The sequence below is a fragment of the Pinus tabuliformis genome, chromosome 1_1 (genome assembly GCF_031772625.1).
Source record: "Pinus tabuliformis cultivar Carrire ecotype Pingquan chromosome 1_1, CPIR1, whole genome shotgun sequence".
Classification (NCBI taxonomy): domain Eukaryota; kingdom Viridiplantae; phylum Streptophyta; class Pinopsida; order Pinales; family Pinaceae; genus Pinus; species Pinus tabuliformis.
This window is the reverse complement of record NC_142297.1, coordinates 555412576-555433726: the sequence shown is the minus strand read 5'-3', so window position 1 is coordinate 555433726 and position 21151 is coordinate 555412576.

Genomic DNA, 21151 nt, shown 5'->3' with positions numbered 1-21151 from the left:
AGAATGTTAGCAGTGTGGGATCCTCTAAGCAACCACCTCAATTTATGGAGGGTAAAATATGAAGCACTTCAGGTAATTTTTAAGTATTCTCTGTTTTTTTTAGGCTCTAGCAATTTATAAGATATCCATCTCATAGAAAACTATGTAGAAACGCGTCCATATAGTTCTCTATCCTTTAACATTCAAATTTCTCAATTTCCATTATGCTTCAATTAGAACCCAACACCCAATCCAATAATTATGGCACAATTATTATACTAAGCCTTTAAAATTAATTTATGACAATAACATTCTTTGTGGTCATGATAATGCCTTAATCATCATTATAGTAACAATTTAGCTTCAAAATGATGCCAGTCAACTTTTCTTTTGTCCAAATCTGTGAACACTTAAATTTATATGATTGGCAGATGAAGAGACAGGAGGCCTCCAAATGCAGAACGTGGGAAATTGGAGGAGTGGACATGGTAAAAATTTGTGGTGAACATTGGTAAGGAAGAAAGTTGTTTAGGGTGTGTTCTTCCACATCCAAGTACTCTTCACTAGCATCACAGTTAGGTCATTTCTCCCACGTTACATTGTGTTGTTCCACGTCCTACGTTACAAAATAAAAATGTTCCGCGTTATATTTACTGTGAGTTATCATTTCTTAAAAACTATATGAGAAGAAGCATTATAGCTCATTATCAAAATTTTAGTGGGTTTAGGTAGTTACAAGGTGTCTTCATTGTGGGTTATATATTTGCCTAACTTAAATTTTTTTGTACACTCACCAATGGTAATCATTCCACACACAATGTTTTATCATTATACAGAATGGGAGCATCATCAACATTAGCTGTCATGATCAGCCGATTTAATCATGTTCAAGTCAGTTGTGTCTATGGTTACTCTGTTTCTTTGTTTCTTATTCTGTTGCAACATATTCTGTCATGTACGCTAGATTAAATTTTAGAGTAGCAAATAAGCCCTCTCTTCATTGCAAAAGCATCAAAATCATTTTGATAACAAATCCAAGTGTTAAAAGAGTCTTCTTAAAACAGAAACAAGCCCCAAGGAGGTATTTTATTCTCTTTCAATTTAATTTATCTGATTTCTTTTGGAATTTTTGTTTTCAATCAACAAGGCATGGTTAGTCTCTGGAGTATTGTAAAAATTTCCCTTATTGTTGGCTCTAACTGTCTGTTGCCAAATCACACATCACTTTTTGGTAGTGCATATATCCACCTCATAGACAATTATGTAGAAACAAGTCCATATATTTCTCTATCCCTTAACATTCAAATTTCTCAACTTCCATTAGGCTTCAATTAGAACCCAACACCCAATGCTATAATTATGTCACAATTATTATACTAAGCCTTTAAAATTAATTTATGACAATAACATTCTAAGTGGTCATTGCAATGCATTAATCATCATTCTAGGAACAATTTAGCTTCAAAATGATGTGTGTCAAATTTTCTTTCGTGCAAATATGTGAACACTTAAATATGATTGGTAGATGAAGAGATAGGAGGGCTCCATATGTCGGAGTGTAGGAAATTGGAGGAGTGGACATGGTGAACATTTGTTGTGAACATTGGTAAGGAAGAAAGTTGTTTAGGGTGTGTTCTTCCACTTCCAAGTACTCTTCAACAACATCGTAGCTAAGTCATTTCTCCCACATTACATTGTGTCATTCCACACCCTACGTTACAAAGGAAAAATGTTCCAGATTATATTTACTGTGAGTTATCATTTCTTAAAAACTATATGAGAAGAAAGTTTATATCTCATTATCAAAATTTTAGTGGGTTTAAGTAGTTGCAAGGTGTCTGCATGTGGCTTATAGATTTTCTTATCTTAAAATTTTTTGTACCCTCACCAACGGTAATCATTCCGCACACATGGTTTTATCATTATACAGAATGGGAGCATCATTAGCATTAGTTGTCATGCTCAGCCAATTTAATCCTCTTCATGTTAGTTGTGTCTGTGGTTACTCTGTTTATTTGTTTCTTATTCTGTTGCAATATATTTTGTCATGTACAATTGATTTATTTTTAGAGTATAAAATAATCCCTCACTTCTTTGAAAAAGCGTCAAAATAATTTGGATAACAAATCCAAGTGTTAAAAGAGTGTTCTTAAAAGATAAACAAGCCCCAAAGAGGTATTTTATTGTCTTTTAATTTTATTTATCTTATTTCTTTTGGACTTTTCATTTCCAGACAACAAAGCAAGGTTATTCTCTGGAGTATTGTAAAAATTTCCCTTATTGTTTGCTCTGATCCATATTTTGCAAAATCACACATCATTTTTTGGTAGTACATAGATCCATCTCATAGACAACTATGTAGAAACAGGTCCATATATTTCTCTGCCACTTCACATTCAAATTTCTCAACTTCCATTAGGATTCAATTAGAAACCAACACCCAATCCTATAATTATGTCACAATTATTATACTAAGCCTCTAAAATTAATTTATGAAAATAAAATTATAAGTAGTCATGACAATGCCTTAATCATCACTCTAGTAACAACCTAGCTTCAAAATGATGCCTGTCAACTTTTCTTTTGTCCAAATTTGTGAACACTTGAATTTATATGATGGGCAGATGAAGAGACGTGATGCCTCCAAACGCCAGAGCTTAGGAAATTGGAGTGGACATGGTGAACATTTGTGGTGAACGTTGGTAAGGAAGAAAGTTGTTTAGTGTGTGTTCTTCCACATCCAAGTACTCTTCATTAGCATCGCAGGTAAGTCATTTCTCCTATGTTACATTGTGATGTTCCACATCCTACGTTACAAAACAAAAATGTTTTGGATTATATTTACAGTGAATTATCATTTCTTAAAAACTATATCATAAGACACATTATATCTCATCATCAAAATTTTCGTGGGTTTATGTAGTTGCAAGGTGTCTACATTGTGGCTTATCGTTTTTATTAAATTATAATTTTTTGTACACTCAGGAGTGGTAATTGTTATCGCACACATGGTTTTATAATTATAAAAAATGGGAGCATCATCAGCAATAGCTGTCATGTTCAGCCGATTTAATCCTGTTTAGGTTAGTTGTGTCTGTGGTTACTCTGTCTCTTTGTTTCTTATATTGTTGCAACATATTCTGTCATGTACGATATATTTAATTTTAGAGTAGAAAACAAGCCCTCTCTTCTTTGCAAAAGCATCAAAATTGTTTGGATAACAAATCCATGTGTTAGAAGAGTCTTTTTAAAAGAGAAAGAAGCCCCAAAGAGGTATTTTATTGTCTTTTAATTTTATTTATCTTCTTTTTTTTGAACTTTTGGTTTTCTGTCAACCAAGCATGGTTAGTCTTTGGAGTATTGTAAAAATTTCCCTTTTTGTTGGCTCTAATCCATCTGTTTCCAAATCACACATCATTTTCTGGTAGTGCATAGATCCATATCATAGACAACTATGTAGAAACAAGTCCATCTATTTCTTTTTCCCTTAACGTTCAAATTTCTCAACTTCCATTAGGCTTCAATTAAAACACAACACCCAATCCTATAATTATGTCACAATTATTGTACTAAGCCTTTAAAACTAATTTATGATAGTAACATTCTAAGTGGTCATGACAATGCCTTAACATTATAGTAATAATTTAGCTTAAAATGATGCATGTAAACTTTTCTTTTGTCCAAATCTGTGAACACTTAAATTTAATTAATGATCATAACATCCTATGCAGTAATGGAAATGTCTCATTCATCATTCTAGTAAGAATCTAGCTTCAAAATGATGGATGGAAACTTTCTTTGGTCCATTTTTTTGGAAACCTTTCTATGTGATTTTCGTGACCATGTAAATGAAATAATTTATGGTTTATATATCCCTCTTATCCTCCAAAATCACATATCCCATGGTTTGCAATTTTGCACACTAATGAGAACTTGTAGGCAAGTACATTGATAGGTGTGAACATATATGAGGGTCTGATCGACTTTCTTCTTGTTTCTTTCTCTTCATATTTTCTTTCATTTCCTTGAACAATGTCATAAATATCATGGTACAATCAAACACAGTTGAGTTTGCATAACCTGCATATTTGATATGTTTGAATAGGAAAGCCTCTCATTACAAAATGCCAGAAGACGATAATGTCGAAACTGGTGCACCTGTGGTGGGCAGTTTGATTATCCTTCTGCCTGTTATATTGACATATTGACATATTAGCATACATATTACAATTATAAAATGTTAACTGATGTGGTTTACACCCTACATGCTATGTTATGGAGAAGGAAGTGAGGCATGTGGCACTCATGGGAGGGCCCACATGGTCCATGGAGTTCTTTTTATTTTTATTTTTCTGAAGCACTTTAATGAATTTGTGGACCTTAACTTTCAGTTAATTCTTATTGCTGCAGAGTTGGCTGGGTATCACTCACGATCTGGGACATCTTTATATCGATCACCAAGGGCTTTGTGAAAGGAATGAAATAAATCCTAGTGCAGGTACAAAGCCAGCAGGTGCTCATGAAAGGAGAAAGGAAATCCTTTTATGCTACTGGTTATTCTTTTTAATCTTTCATTTTCAACTATTACTTATATACCTAAAGATGTGCTTGGTTAAATTGCTTATAGCTGGTGATTACATAGAGAAAATGCCATAAGTATCACTAGTGTATGATGTTATAACTAGCAGATAAGGGTTACATAATCTGTGAACAAGTAAGCATCATTGATCATACTTGACGTGTGCAGTGTGTTTTTATTAATCTGGCGCTCATGGAACCCTTTGGTTTGATTCTCATTAAGGTAGCTTGACCAGCTTTTGATTTTTATTATGATCTTCAAGATAAAACATTTTCAAGACAACAACGCTATTTAGAAGCAAATATAACAGTCATAGAAGCAGTCTTTCATATATCACACACTTAAATGAAAAAGAAATGATATTCTTTTAAATCTAGAAGATACATATGTATCAAGTTTTAATATTATGACCATTTTGTTTAGTTCTGAAGTATTTTGAGTAGAAGCATTCAATATATATATTAGCTCTCAAGATACATTACATAGTTTACATGCATAGGTGCCACCATTAACCAACCTTTTGTATTATAATGTAACTTTCAATTGTAAATAACAGTAATGGGAGAGTAAATCAACCACTGATCTAAAACTAAATTTGATTTTGTAGTAGGATACTAGTCCTGCATGGTGTATAGGCTAGCATAAGAGTGGATAGTAAGCAATGGATAGATCAAAAATGACAATATTGGGAGGTTAATTGGCATGCCCGTTTCTCCACGTCCTCTGTTTTGTTTCCTCATCCCACTACAGGGATTCCATGTTGAATTTCTATTTTATGCCAATGCTCTTTATTTCGTAGATTTGGTTGTGTCATTGCTGGTGGATGCAATGTTATAACTTATAAGCTAACCCCATCTTTATTTTATTTATTTTTTTTGAACATGTGTTGTAATGGACAACCTTCTTTGATTTTGTAAATTGACTCGCTGGTTGTTTTTAGAGAATCCTTATTATGCTCTAATCATCTACTTTGAGATATATGTGATAATTTAGTACAGTTAAATTTATTTAATGTCCAAGAAATTTTAGCAGAGTGCTAACTGCTTTTCATGCTTTCTTGAAACATATATATAATGACCTTTTCCCAATTTTTTCTATTCGTTGCAAGTTCACTTAATGTGAACTTCATAGTATCTCTTGTATAATGGTAGTTAGGATGTCACATCAAACAATTGAATGTTTTAATTTGATAAACAACAATTAAACAGTCAACATATGTTTGTCTAGTAAAAGGTCCTAAACTATGTTTATTTTTTGGTTATTATTTTATTTTTAATATTTTTGTTTTTGGTACAAAATAATTATATTACTGTGACCTGTATAGCTAAAAATATTTACATTACACATAGGTTTTGAGGCTCTAGAGGGTCACCTCATTCTTAAATTTTGACGTCCTTATTTCTGAAGGTTTGACTTTGAAGCCCATAATACCTAGAGTACTTATGATATGCCAAAGATTTGAATGTTCAAAACAAAATGCTACTTCTGTAGGGCTACAACTTTGAAAACCACGCCTGAGCTCGGAACTCATTTAACATTAAGCCCAAATGCAAATAAATCATTTGACTTGTAATGTTGACTTTTAGGCTGAAATGAGTTACTCTGAATTTGACATGGTTGATCTCAAAAATTAACACTCCTCTCAACTACCTGTGCTAGGCCCAATTGAAAATACACACACTCACACACTCTGTTTGTAGTCTTACCTTTACATTGTTGGCACCATGGTTTCCATGGCTAACCAAACACCTAAGAATATTATGGAATCAAGTACTCATGGGGTTAGAAGGAGAATCATTTGGGTCCTGTTTTAGGCGGTGGATTGGGACTCTTCCATTAAGGATAATTCAGTTGTGGTTGTAGGCACTATTGAATCCCCAAGAACAAGCTCCAACTTGATCTTTGTATGAGATCTCTAGCCAAGCTAGGCTAGCCAAACCACCTCCTAGTTAACTTTGTTGGTTTCAGTTTCTTTTTTATTTTACTTGTTAGTATTGTTGTTTCTACAGTATAGGGATGCTTTTCAAAATGTCTTAGGTTATAGAAGATACACTTGGACTTTCCCAGACAGCATAGTGTTGAGCTTTAAAAATTGTCTGAGGCCTGGTTTCTGCTTTGATAGGCCCCTGATAGCCATGAATGTAACCATTTTTATAAGATATTAATACATGAGTATACTAGATTACAAAAGAAACCCCATAAAACTGGAACCCTAATCTTAGCTCCGTTAGATACATTTGTGAGATTTGGGTTTAGGAAGAATCTCTAGTAGACACTTGATCCATTAATAGTGTAGCCAAAAGTGGGACATTTGCTATGCAATAATGATAAGGAATGATTCCCACACAAGGCTTCATCAAAACACTTCAAAACTTGAACATTTAGTTCTGAAGCATGTAGAGATCAGAGATTATATATTTTTGTTAATGATATGACGATGATAGAGTCTAATTTTATGTGACAGATTTGTTCTTCCCCCATAGGTTAGGTTCTTCAGGGAAACTACTTCTCAGGAGAAGAAAGCATCTATTTTGGATTGCATTGGATGCCCTTGTTAGTAGACAAGCTATAATCATGCAAGGGATTATGAAAGCAGTTTGTTCTGTTGGCAACTTTTCATCTCCTAGACTCATTTTATTTACTGCATTCGATTATATTTTCCCATCGTACTAGGGTTCCCACATTGCATAATTACATAGCACAAGAATGAATTCATTACTCTTCTCTTCAAAACATTTTGCCAAAGCACAACTCAGTTTAAAAGATCCATGTTCAAAACATATTTTTAGGGCATTCAGGAGCTAGTGTTAAGAATCTATTTTTTTTTTATAACAATGGGTATTTGGTTATCTGGTGAAGTCAATGGAGTGTCAAGCTACCCACCAGACTCCCATTCTTGGCACATGGCATGAGTTTCAAAGGGGTGACAATTGTTGCAAGTCCAAGGCTATGTTGGCAGAATAGATATCCCTTAGACTTGGCACTTAGGAAGAAGGAAGTCTACTCATCGGAGGGTAGCCCCTTAAGATATGACTCTCAAAGCAACTCCAATGAAAGGAAATATATTTTCCATATACAAGGATTTCTTGATAAGCCACAACACAGAGAAGTCTACAAGTGCTCAAAGTATTATTCAATACCCATTTTTAATAGAATTTTATTTGAAGGCACTAAGGGGGCCCAAGAAACCTTTACTCTTATCTTAAATATTTCTCCAATGCACAATGAAAGAACAAGCATATAACCAATCGATCTCATATAACTTATTTCTCGAGATGTTTTAAGCATTACAATCATATTGAAAATATTTACAATAAATTCCAAAAAATTGACTACTACAGCAAATAAAACCAACCTTTGTATACTTCTCATCCTGAAGAGAAGAAACATACTTTTCCTTATCCTTTTTCATTTGCTTTCTCTTCCTTCCATTGAAGGCATTTAGAGCTACTTCACATGTAATTTGATCAAAGTTGGAAGATTCTTCATGAGCAGTACTAACTTTTGCATCATCAAACTCATTGCCTAATGTTCCAAGTCCTGGTGTGGAAGACCTTGACAGTCTGCCAAAAGAATTTCCATCCGCTACCTGTTGTACAATTAGTGGAGCATACGCATTGACAGTCCATGAATCTTTCAAGGATACTGGAGCATATATATCATCATTGAATTATTTATTGATGTCAGTCAAATATGCATGTGAGTTTTGTCAATTATGATATCATCACGTAGGTTTTTTTATTACACCAAGTGGGGTAGTGGTTAGAGTTTTGGATAATAAGTTGGGTAAATGAATTCCAAGTTTAAAGACTACACCAGATAAGTTATTAGACTAATACTAGGTGAGACATGAATTTCTTTAATCTAACACTAGTGAAAAGACATGAATTTCTTTAATCTAAAACCATTGAAATCCTTTTTAGGAAATTATTAGCCTCTGCATTGATGGATTGCATCCAAATTTATTGATCACTTCAAAACAAATTTTGGCTTGCATAATAATCACCTCAATATATTGATATACACACAATTATGAAATTAGAACTGCAGTGGCAGAACCACTATTTTTAATGCTTACCAACTACGGACTAAGCTTCATCTCTTTAGGAACACAAAAGTATGAATTTCTACCATTGGATGTAGCCTTTCCGATTGACAGAAACAAAAACTAACTGCATTGAAAATGTAAGAAACTAACTATAATTATCTCTTTAGGAACACAAAAGTATGAATTTCTAGAATTTCTTCCATTGGATGTAGCCTCTCTGATTGATAGAAACATAAACTAACTGCATTGAAACTGTAAGAAACTAAATGCATTGAAAATATAAAAAACTAAATATAACTATAACTGACCAACCCACTCAACCACCCGCTCCCCACCTCACTCCCTGCCTAAGGCAAGGACTAGCTGCTATGCAGCCCATCTTGTTATATTTTTTTTTAGCATAAAATGATTATGTATTAAAAAATAGTAGAAAAGTTATCTTCCTTTGTTTCTCTTCTTAATTTTCACATAAATACACAACTCATTGTTTATTTATCAGATTCAGATCAACTTAAAATCTGCTATGCTCGTATGCTAATATCAATTTTTTAACATGGACTGTATATAACATTAAATAGATTTATTGTGAATAGATATGAAACTTACCCAACGTATATCTCAAAAATAATATCTCCATGGTAGCCTAGAAATGGCTCTACTCTTTCATTTGCAGGTGTTCCAAGGAATCAAGCAAGGCAAGGCAAGTGATAATGAAGAAATACTAAGAGTGCACACATTTCTATTTCAAGTACACACTACATTTATTTTATTTTATTTCAGTAAGTATCTCTCTTCGAAATGGTGTAAAACTTGCCTTACAGGAACTTATTATTTTATTCTTAACAAGAAGAAGGATGGATGGTTTGGTGTGCCTCCAAGAAATGATTAAATTCCCAGAAAAAAATCTAGTGATAGAGACTTCTCTACAACCTTAGCTTGTTATGAAGTCAATCAAAATATTCCATTACTTGAATTAGATTCATGGGATATGAAGCTTCCTCAGGAACTAGATGACCACCAATTTGGATACCAATTGCAGCAATTCTCGTGCTGCAAATAGGAGATGGAGCCAACTCGAATTGTGAAAGCCACTATTGGAGAAGATAACTTTGTAGGTCACCAACAGATTGACAATTGGCCTATATCATGTTACCAGGATCTGTGTCACTTTTCCATCTTTTATAAAGCCTTCATGGAGATAGGATTTCCAATCAATTGTAGATTAAAATGCATATACATTATTACAATTGTTTGTTATCAAGGAAGCCAATTCTAATTTTTTAGGTCCCTATACTACTAGTGCAACCCCTATTGTTAGTAGTTAAACCCCCTTATTATCTTGTTGTGCCCATGTAGTCCCCATATTGTTATTATTATGTGCCATAGAATCGTACTATGGTTATTGTTGTGCCCTTATATTATTATTGTTATGTCAGCTCTCATTATATTATGACCCCTTAGATGCTTATATATAGAAAGGAGGTCTTCTCATTTGTATCATCAAAGAATTGTTCATTTGTGTAATGTAAAGGAGGTTTCCCCCTCGAAGAGGCTAAATTATAAGGTGCTTATATTTCTTTTCTATCTTTTTGTGAGCCAGTCTCATAACATTTGGTATTAGAGGTTTGGATTCTAGGGTTTTACTACTCCAAACAGGTCATCCTAGAATTTTTGCTATAATGTTTTTGCTACGAAGTTTTAGAAGCTAAATAAAAAACCATTTGAGAAGAAATCAGTCTGAACCTCGGGTCCAAATTTCAGATCTTGTCTTGTTATATTTTTGGAGATATGATCTAAGGAAGTTACAGTTTTTGCAAGCTCCATAATTTCATCTCCAGTAGGTCATCGTAAAATTTTCAGTATAATTTTGTTTCTACGAAGGGTCGGACTCTGAAATTAAAACCAATTTGAGCTGAAATCTCGATGAAGCTCGGGTTCGAATTTTGGATCTTGTGTCTCCATATTTTCAGAGATATAATCTCAGGAAGTTAGGGTTTTTGCAAAATCCCGAATTACATTCTAAACAGGTGACCTTGGGAAAATCGTCATAACTTTCTCTCTCAGCATTAGATTGAAATTTCATAAGGAATTACAGAAAGAGGATGGTCTGTATTTTTCTGTGTATATTGTTTTGGTCCGAAGGTCGAAAAAGTGACACGTGGCATGTCGTACAAGTTTGCTCTACCGAAACATTATATAATTAGGTCATCTTAGGAGATTGGGAATAACTCTTCCTTGGAGAATCCAATTTTGATCAAACTGGTGGCATTGAAAGAAAGGCATCAGAGGACTACCGTAGGAAGTAATTTCAAATCCTGGAGAGCCATAATTACACAGATATAGTAGGTTCAATATCAAGCTATTACAAAGTGAAAAGGGGAGGAATAAATGCAACATGATATATAAAAATTATGAGACCAAGTGCAACAAAATTCACTCTCACGAAAAGTAACAAAAGCTAAGATGGATGGTTTATTGAAAGACATGGAAGATAAACTGGATGATTTAAAGAAATACATGGAAGCTGAGATAAATGCCGTGAAAGCTAAGATGGATGGTTTGGAAGCTATGATGGAAGGCAAAATGGACAAGTTGAAGACAAATTTGACAAAGTTGCTACAAGAAATGTTTATAAATGGAGAAAAGGTAGTAAAGGAAACTCATGATGAGAACAAAATAAATGTTAATCATGATTTCATAGACTCTAATGTTGGATTGAAGACCCACCATGTTCCCAAGATCGATATGAGGAAGTTTGATGGCAAGGATCCTAGAACATGGATACTACAGAAGGAGCAATTTTTCGATCTCCATAATGTGCAAAGCACACAAAAGGTATGTATTGAAACTTTATATTTGGAGCCAAATCAGTTTGTATAGTATCGATGGCTTTGATCTCATAAACAAATTGTTACTTGGGCAATTTTTACGGAAGAAATGATAGCTCATTATGAGGATACAAAAAGCACCACCTCTTTTAGCCAATTGATAAATCTCAAACAAAAGGGTTCAATGATGAAGCACATTGAGGAGTTCCAAACATTGAACATAAGGGTAAAAGATATTCCAGAGGAGTATGTGATTGATGTGTTCATAGGGACTTTAAAGGATAGCATCCAACATGAGGTTATTCTTTGGGAACTTGATTCATTGGAGAAGGCATTCAGGTTGGCAACAAAAATGGAAAGAAAAATTATGGCAACAAGGAAGCCTACCACTCACAACTATGGAAGTTTTGTTGCCCTTAGCCTTCCACAACCTACAAGGTTGACACCACAACAATTGGAAGAAAAATGAGAAAAATGGATTTGTTACAGTTGTGATAGAAAATATGCTAAATATCATAAGTGTGCTGAGAAGAAATTAGTTTACATAGATTGTGAAGAGGAGGAAGAAAAGGAACAAGAAAGGTCAAAAGAAGAGGATATACACCAGGAAAAAAACCCTAGATAAAGAAGAAATGAATCTGACCATATCTTGTAATGCATTGGCTAGAATTACCACTCCTCAAACTATCAAGTTAGAAGGACATATCAAGAAGAAAAAGGTAAAAGTGTTGATTGATTCAGGAAGTACCCATAATTTTATTCATTGTAAGATAGCCAAGGAATTGAATTGCTTCCTATATCCAACACCAGAGTGTCAAGTGATGGTTGCAAGTGGGGGAACCATAAATTGCTCTAGAAAGTGCCATAATATCAAGCTATCCATGGGAGAATATGTATTGAATAGCCTAATGCTTTCCATTCCAATGGGTGGTGTTGATGTTGTATTAAGAGTCCAATGGCTAAAATCCTTGGGTATAATAGCTTTTAATTTTCAAGAAAGTTTCATGAAATTTTCTTCGAAAGGAAAGGAAGTTGAATTAAGGGGTATCACAGGGAAACCAAGAAAGATAATCAGCTCTAATGGAATGAAAAGGATTCTAAAGAAATAACAAACAGGGGGTAATTGCATAATTATGTTTGCTAGATGTTCCCGCATCGAAACCATTTATTTCTCCAGATCTCCAGAAATTATTGGACAATCATTCTAAGGTATTTGAGATTTCCAATGGCCTCCCACCTATTCGTGATCATGATCATGCTATTCATTTGATTCCAGGAAGTGTTCCTCCAAAAATCAGGCTTTATAGATATCTATATGCCCAAAGGAGTGAAATCGAATGTATGGTTGCAGAAATGCTAGAGGTTGGTATAATTATCCAACCAAATTTGATAAACGGAGCTAGAGATGGATGGAAGAATGATGAATCAGGGTGGGAACTCATTAAAAAGTTGTAGAAGATCCCAGTTCAAACAATATTTCCAGAACTTGACAAGGAAGGAAAAATCATATTGTAACTTGAACCAATCACAGAACCAAGAAATCAATAGCTACGAAATTGATCAATTTCAGAGTATCTTATCAAGTGGAAGAACTTACTCACTGAAGATTCCACATGGATGGATGAAAACTTTATACAAAAGAATCAATAACTACTCAAGCGTTGAGGACAACATTTTTTTAAGGAGAGGGGCATGTTAGGTCCCTATACTACTAGTGTAACCCCTATCGTTATTAGTGGAACCCCTTTATTATATTGTTGTGCCCATGTAGTCCCCATATTGTTATTATTGTTCCCCATAGAAGCACACTATTTTTATTTTTGTGCCCTTATATTATTATTGTTATGTCGACTCTAATTATATTATAACCCCTTAGACTCCCATATATAGAAAGGATGTCCTCTCATTTGTATCATCAAAGAATTATTCATTTGTGTAATGTAAAGGAGGTTTCCCCCTCGAAGAGGCTAAATTATAAGTTGTTTATATCTCTTTTCTATCTTTTTGTGAGCTGGTTTCATAACACAATTATACAAGGGTCTTGAAGTTGTGGATTTAACAACTAGATATGAATTTAATTTCCACCATTTAATGTGATTCAAGAGTTAAATGTATATGTTAGATAATAAACCCTCTTGTAGGATGGAGAAATCTAGAATATTTTTCATTTGCCTCATAATATGTCTTAAAATGAAGTTCCAATTGAGGATCCTGCATGTTCAAATGACATGAATGTATTTTCAGCAAATATAAGTGTGTTTCCCTATTATTTTCATTGTTGCTTTCCAGAATTGTTTTTTCATTTAGATTTAAAATGACTTTGCTGTTAGCTTTAAAAATAATGGATTTATTTATTTATTTATTTTTTATTCTGTTGGTATCCATAAACAATAGAGATCTAAAGTAATTAAAATCACTATTTGGGAATTTTGAATGTTGAAACCACATTAAAAGAACATTTAAAATGATTTTGTTTAATATATATATATATATATATATATATATATATATTAATTATATTGTCTCTAGAGAGATGATAGTTTGAATTATGGACATATAGTCTCTATAGAGACAATATGTTTTTAATCTCAGCTATTGTCTCTAAAAAGACAAAAATGTAATTGTCTCTAAAGTGACAAAAATGAAACTATCTCTACAAAGACAAATGAAATTGTCCCTAGAGAGACAAATGAAATTGTTTCCTAAGAGATAATAATTCCCATGTTTATAGAGACAATAATAATATGTGTTCTATATTGTCTTTATAGAGACAATTTTTTAAGACACTAAATTTGAGACACTAAATTTTGAGACGCCCACTTAAAGACAATATTTAAGACAAGAAACTGGTTTCTTTTTGTCTTAAGTCAATGAAATTGACTCAAATATTGTCTTAAAACCCCCCTACATGTAGTAGTGGATGTGGCTAATCACAATTGTCCTTTAGTTACAGGGAACGAATTTGTCTCCATTTTTGAAGATAGGCACAATAAGGCTTTGCATCCAAATCTTAGGGAAGCCATAGCTTATAGCCAAATTGAGAAGCTTGTGGAGATAAGGAATGAGGGCAAAGTTTCCCATTTTAAAGATCTCATCTTTGTAACCTTCAATATCTCTGGATTTCTCATTAGTGAGCTTATTAATCCCAAACTCAACATCTTCAAGAGAAAAAATATCATCCTTAATATAAGTGTTTAAGATGGTGCCCATCGTGTTTGGAGAGTCATACAACTGCTTAAGATAGTTATCCCAATTTTCTAGGGGAATAGAATGATTATCATTACGTTTACGAACAAGAAAATTTCGCCAAAACCTTATGGGCATGACTTTAGAAAGGTGGATAAGATTCTCTTGTCTCTTACTAATATATGACCCCTTCTTCCTCTTAATGAGAGCTTTGTATATAGTAATATTCTAGAGCTTAATTCTCTCATTAGGGTTGTCTCTGATTGCTTTCCTGGAAATTTTACAGTCTTTTTCATACCAAGGATTGGATGTTCTATTATTATTCTTATACAAAATATTATTAGAGAATTTACTAATGGTGGTGGAAAGGGTAGTAGTAAAATGGTAGTAGATTTGATCAATGTTTGTATTATAAGTTAGATAATCTAAATTCCTTTCCAAATCTTTTAAGAAAAGGTCGACATTACTTCTATGGAAGTGAATCTGACTTTTTATTTCGTTGTTATCCTGCATGTGGGTGGTATGCATAACAAGATTGAGGGATAAAGACAAAGGTCTATGGTCAAACTCAACCTCGTACCCATTAAGAAGCTCAAAGTTTGTAATATGGTTGAGGACATGGATGTTAGAGATCGCATAATCCACGATGCTGCTACCCAACCCATGGAAACAGGTCATCTGACTGGAGAGGCACCATTTATTAATACCATTATAAATGATTGGGTCCTAGGAACTACAAAGTTTAAGGATATTGGCACCGAATAAGTTCTCGATTATGTCTCGAGATTTTCTCTTAAATCTCTTAGCTAAGTGCCATCCTCATCAGGCCATAAGGGGTCAGGGTCAGAGTTGTTACTTAACATAATAGCCTAGTTAGTAGCAGTTTGAGCATTAAATTCCCCAAGAAAAAGGATGTTGTCATCATTTCTTAGCTTGTAGATGTCTTTTTCTAAGGTATTGAAAGGATAATTCTTATCTAGATTGATTTTCTTATAGGATGTAGAGATGATAAAGGTGAAACAGTAGATTGAAAGGAAGATCCTATTAGCTACAGAATCAGAGATCTCGAGCCAAATGTATTGACTGAAGGGGTTGGTTTTCTGAAGTTGGATGTCAGAGGAAACAATGTTCCTAATATAACAAGCTATATTTCCAAAACCTCTCCTAGAGGATTTCTTATTCCAGGCAGACTAAAGAGTGAACCTGTCAAGGTGAGGTATCCTAGAATCATCATGCTCCCAAGTTTCAACTAAAAGAATAAGATCAATATCACTCAGGATCCAACTTAACATGGGACTTCTACACCATAGATAACCACGACAATTCCGGAAGAGGATCCAAGTGACGCCATTCCCTATTTATCATTCGTGTTTGTGACTCTGTCTCTAATAATGGATTTTCTATTCCTAATGATTGCCCATTTCCCCTCTTTTCTTTCCTCTTTTACCTTTTGTACTTCTTTCCTAAGTTCAACTTGGTCTTCTAGAATGAGGTCTTCATTTATAAGGACTCTCATTCCTTTTAGGCTTGGGGATTTCATAAGTATTTTTAATTTATGGTCATTAATAAACAATAATAATCTTAATAACCATACTTATTTTAGAAAAATTATAATAATCTTTAATTGATTATAATAATGATTATAATAATATTTAAATTAATAATTTATTAATTGATAATTTATTAATAATAATTAATAATTAATAATTAATTTATTAATTTATTATAATTTACTAATTTATTAATTATTAATGATTATAATGATCTTTAAATTATTAATTTATTATTTATAATTAATAATATAATAATTAATGATTTAATAAAAATTATTCATTTTTATATTATTAATTATAAACATTGAATTTAGTATTGGATTATGGTTGGCCATGATTGATTTTCATATTGAGACAACATTTATCACAATGTGACATTAGACAATGGTTGACCATGGTTGACCATGATTTATTTTAATGTCGAGACAATATTATTCAAAATGTGATGTTGGACCATGTCTGACCATGGTTAATATTCATATTGAGACAATCTTTATCACAATGCAACATTGGACCATGGTTGACCAGGATTGATATATTCCACAACCACAAACACATTACTAAATGTAGATTACTTATAAACCCAAGGGATTGATTCTAAATATCCAAGGTATTATAAACCCAAGAGAATAATATTAAACCCAACAGATTAATATTATAGACCCAAGGTATATAACCCTCACATAAATATTATTAAGCCATGGTAATAATAAACCCAAGGGATAAATATTATAAACCTAAGGTTTATAAACCCTAAACTAAGCATGGTTGACCATGGTTGACCACGATTAATTTTCTTATTGACACAATCTTTGTCACAACGTGACATTGGACTATGGTTAGCCATGATTGGTCTTTATATCAAGACACGATTTATCAGAATGCAAGATTAAACCGTGGTTGACAATGGATGAGCATGGTTGTCATAATGTGACATTGGGCCAAGAGACAATCTTTGTCACAACGTGACCATGGTTGACTAGGGTTGATTTCCATATTGAGAAAATCTTTGTCACTATTCAAGGTTAGAACATGGTTGACCATGGTTGATTTTCATATACAACGTTGGACCATGGTTGACCATAGATGAGCATGGTAGTCACAATGTGATGTTGGATCAGGAGACAATATTTTTCACAATGTGACCATGGTTATTGAGCATGGTTGAGCATGGTTGATTTTCATATTGAGACAATCTTTGTCACAATGCGGCATTGGAACATGATTGACCATGGTTGAGCATGATTAATTATAAGCCCGAGGTATATAAGCCCTAAAATAAACATGGTTGACTATGGTTGACCATAGTTGATTTTCATATTGACACAAACTTTGACACAATGTGACATTGGACTATGGTTGGTCATGATTGATTTTCATATTGAGACAACATTTGTCACGATCTATCATTGGACAATGGTTTACCATGGTTGATTTTCATATTGGAACATGGTTTACCATGGTTGACTATGATTTATTTTAATGTGGACACAATATTTGTCAAAATGCGATGTTGGACCATGGTTAATATTTATATTGAGACAAGCTTTGTCACAATGTGACATTGGACCATGGTCGACCATGATTGATATACGCAACAACCACAACCACATATACCTCACAAACACATTAGTAAATTTAGATTAATTATAAACCTAAGGGATTAATTCTAAAACCCCAAGGTATTATAAACCCAAGAAAATAATATTAAACCCAAGGGATTAATATTATAAACCCAAGGTATATAAACCCTAAGATAAATATTATAAACCCATGGGAATAATAAACCCAAGGGATTAAAACTAAAAACGCAAGCAATTATAAACCTAAGGGAATAATATTAACCCAAGGGATGAATATTATAAACCATAAAATAAACATGGTTGACCATTGTTGACCACAAGTGATTTTCATATGGACACAATCTTTGTCTCAATATGACATTGGAATATGGTTGGGCATGATTGATTTTCATATTAATACAACATTTTTCACAATGCAGATGTTGGACCGTGGTTGAACATGGATGAGCATGGTTCTCATAATGTGGCATTGGACCAAGAAACAGTCTTTGTCACAATGTGACCATGGTTATTGACTATGGTTGACCATGGTTGATTAGGGTTGAATTCCATATTGAGAAAATCTTTTTCACAATGTGACGTTCGAACAAGGTTGACCACGGTTGATTTTCATATTGAGATAATCATTGCCACAATGCGACATTGGTTGATTTTCATATTAAGACAATCATTGTCACAATGCAACTTTGGTTGATTTTCATATTAACCCAAGGGGTAAATATTTTAAACTCAAGGCATATAAACCCTAAAATAAACATGGTTGACCATGATTGACCATTGCTTATTTTCATATTGACACAAGCTTTATCTCAATGTGACATTGGAATACAGTTGGCCATAATTGATTTTAATTTTGAGACAACATTTGTCACAATGCAATGTTGGACAATGGTTGATTTTTATATTGGAACAAGGTTAACCATGGTTGAGCATGATTTATTTTAATGTGGAGACAATCTTTTTCAAAATTCAATGTTGGACCATGGTTGACCATGGTTAATATTTATATTTAGACAATCTTTGTCACAATGCGACATTGGACCACGGTTTACCATGATTGATATATGCCACAACCAGAACCACATATACCTCACAACCACATTAGTAAATATAGATTAATTATAAACCTAAGGGATGAATTCCATATTGACACACTCTTTGTCACAATGCAATGTTCAAACATGTTTGACCATGGTTGATTTTCATATTGAGACAATCATTGTCACAATGCGACATTGGTTGATTTTTATATTGAGAAAATATTTGTCACAATGTGATGTTAAACCATGTTGGACTATGATTATAAAACCAATGGATATATATTAACCATAAAGATTAATATTATAATCCCTATGAATAATATTATACCCTAGAAATGTCTTGGCGATGCAGCTCAATTGGTAATCCAAGATATGTGAAATCATTGGAACTCAAGAGACCTGGGTTAAAATCCCCCCTGTTGTGACCTAGGCTATAGGAACGAGGACATATCGTAGCCCCCCATAGTTTTACTGTTAGTTACATGTCAAGCGAGCTTTTGGGTTCCTTTCGTTAAAAAAAAAATATCATTATGCCCTATAGATATTAATCCTTAGATTAATAAGCCCAAGTGATTGATATTATAAAGCCAGGGCATTAATATTAAAAACCCAAGGGATTATAAACTCAATGGAATAATATTAAACCCAAGGGACAAATATTATAAACCCAAGATATCCCTAAGATAAATATTATAAACCCTAAAATAAACATGGTTTACCATGCTTTATGATCATTGATTTTCATATTGAACTAATCTTTGTCACAATGCAATGTTGGACTATGATTGACCATGATTTATTTTCATATTGAGACAATCTTTGGCACAATGTGACATTGGACCATTGTTGACCATGGTTGACCATGATTTTAAATCCAAAGGATTTGTATTAAACCCTATGAATAATATTATACCCTATGAGTATGAACCCTTATATTAATAAACCTAGTGGATTGATATTATAAACCCAAGGGATTGATATTATAAACCTAAGTGAATAATAAACCCAAGGGATCAATTGTAACACCCTAAGGTATTATAAACCCAAGGGAATAATATTAAATACAAGCGATTAATATTATAAACGAAAGATATATAAACCCAAAAATAAATATTATTTATATTTGATAACATAACTAACACAACAACATTTACTAATGTGGTTGATATAGATTGATAAGCATTATTTTCCATTTTTATATATACCAATCTAAATATGAAAATCTCGTAAATTTATATCAATCATATTAGAAAATATGATTGTGCTAGTAAGTACATATTATCCACCTAATTATAATAGAAGTAGGACATTGTCCAACTGTACATATGGTCATAAGAAAAGTACATGTGGTTTTTAAAATGCTCTTTAAAGTGCATAAAGTTATTTTGGAACAATTTTCTTTTGAATAATCTTTGAACATTATTTGTTATATTTTGTTGAACAAATTTTCCAAGGTATAACTGGAATTACTAGCATTTATAAGAAATAAAATATATATGTTGAACAAATAATAAAAATCAAAATATCTATGACTTCATAGCAAGGGCTTTCTAGTCCATACACTAAAAAGTCGAAGAGATTACCCAACAAAGAATTGCATCTTTAACCAGAAGTACTTATAAACCCTAAAACGTTTTGCAGCTAACTGCATTATTCAAAAGATTGAATTGTCATCCATCTTCACTTCTTCTGTAATTAAATTTTATTGGAATTATACTGCATTAGGTTTAATTATTAACACTTCCATTATATATCACTGAATATAATCACTGAACACAAATACTCAAATTTCCTTTTAATATTCTATACATTTATGTTTGCAGTTACACATATTGGCATTGCATAGATATGTACGTATATAATGGTAAAATTGATATTCTACTTACCACATGGCTTCACGATATTGATACAATGTAGAATTTAGTAGTGTTGGGAGATTTGTTGAAGAACTTTTAGTTATATGCTTTCGAGAGATGCGATCTTTGATGGACCATGGCTAAATGCCAGAAAATGTAAATTTATAGCAAAATAATGAGCCAAACAATACCAATTTGCCATCTTCGTATAAAAGAAGTTTCGAAATGGAATGTAGGGTAAGCGTTTTTTGTAAAATCAAACTTTCTGGTAATCAATTTTGGTCCAAACAACAATGGTACATTATCTATTGAGTGTTCGTTTTCAATTTTTTTATTTTATTCTGCAACTGAATGGGTTTTCTATATGTTATTTGAAGCTCAAAGGAGTTACAATTTTTGACCTGCCATTATAGTCACAACCGAGGTCTCATGGAACATTCTCGACATCCACATGTCATATGATGGCAGAGACGTGTAGAAATTACTTGGAAAGTGGCTT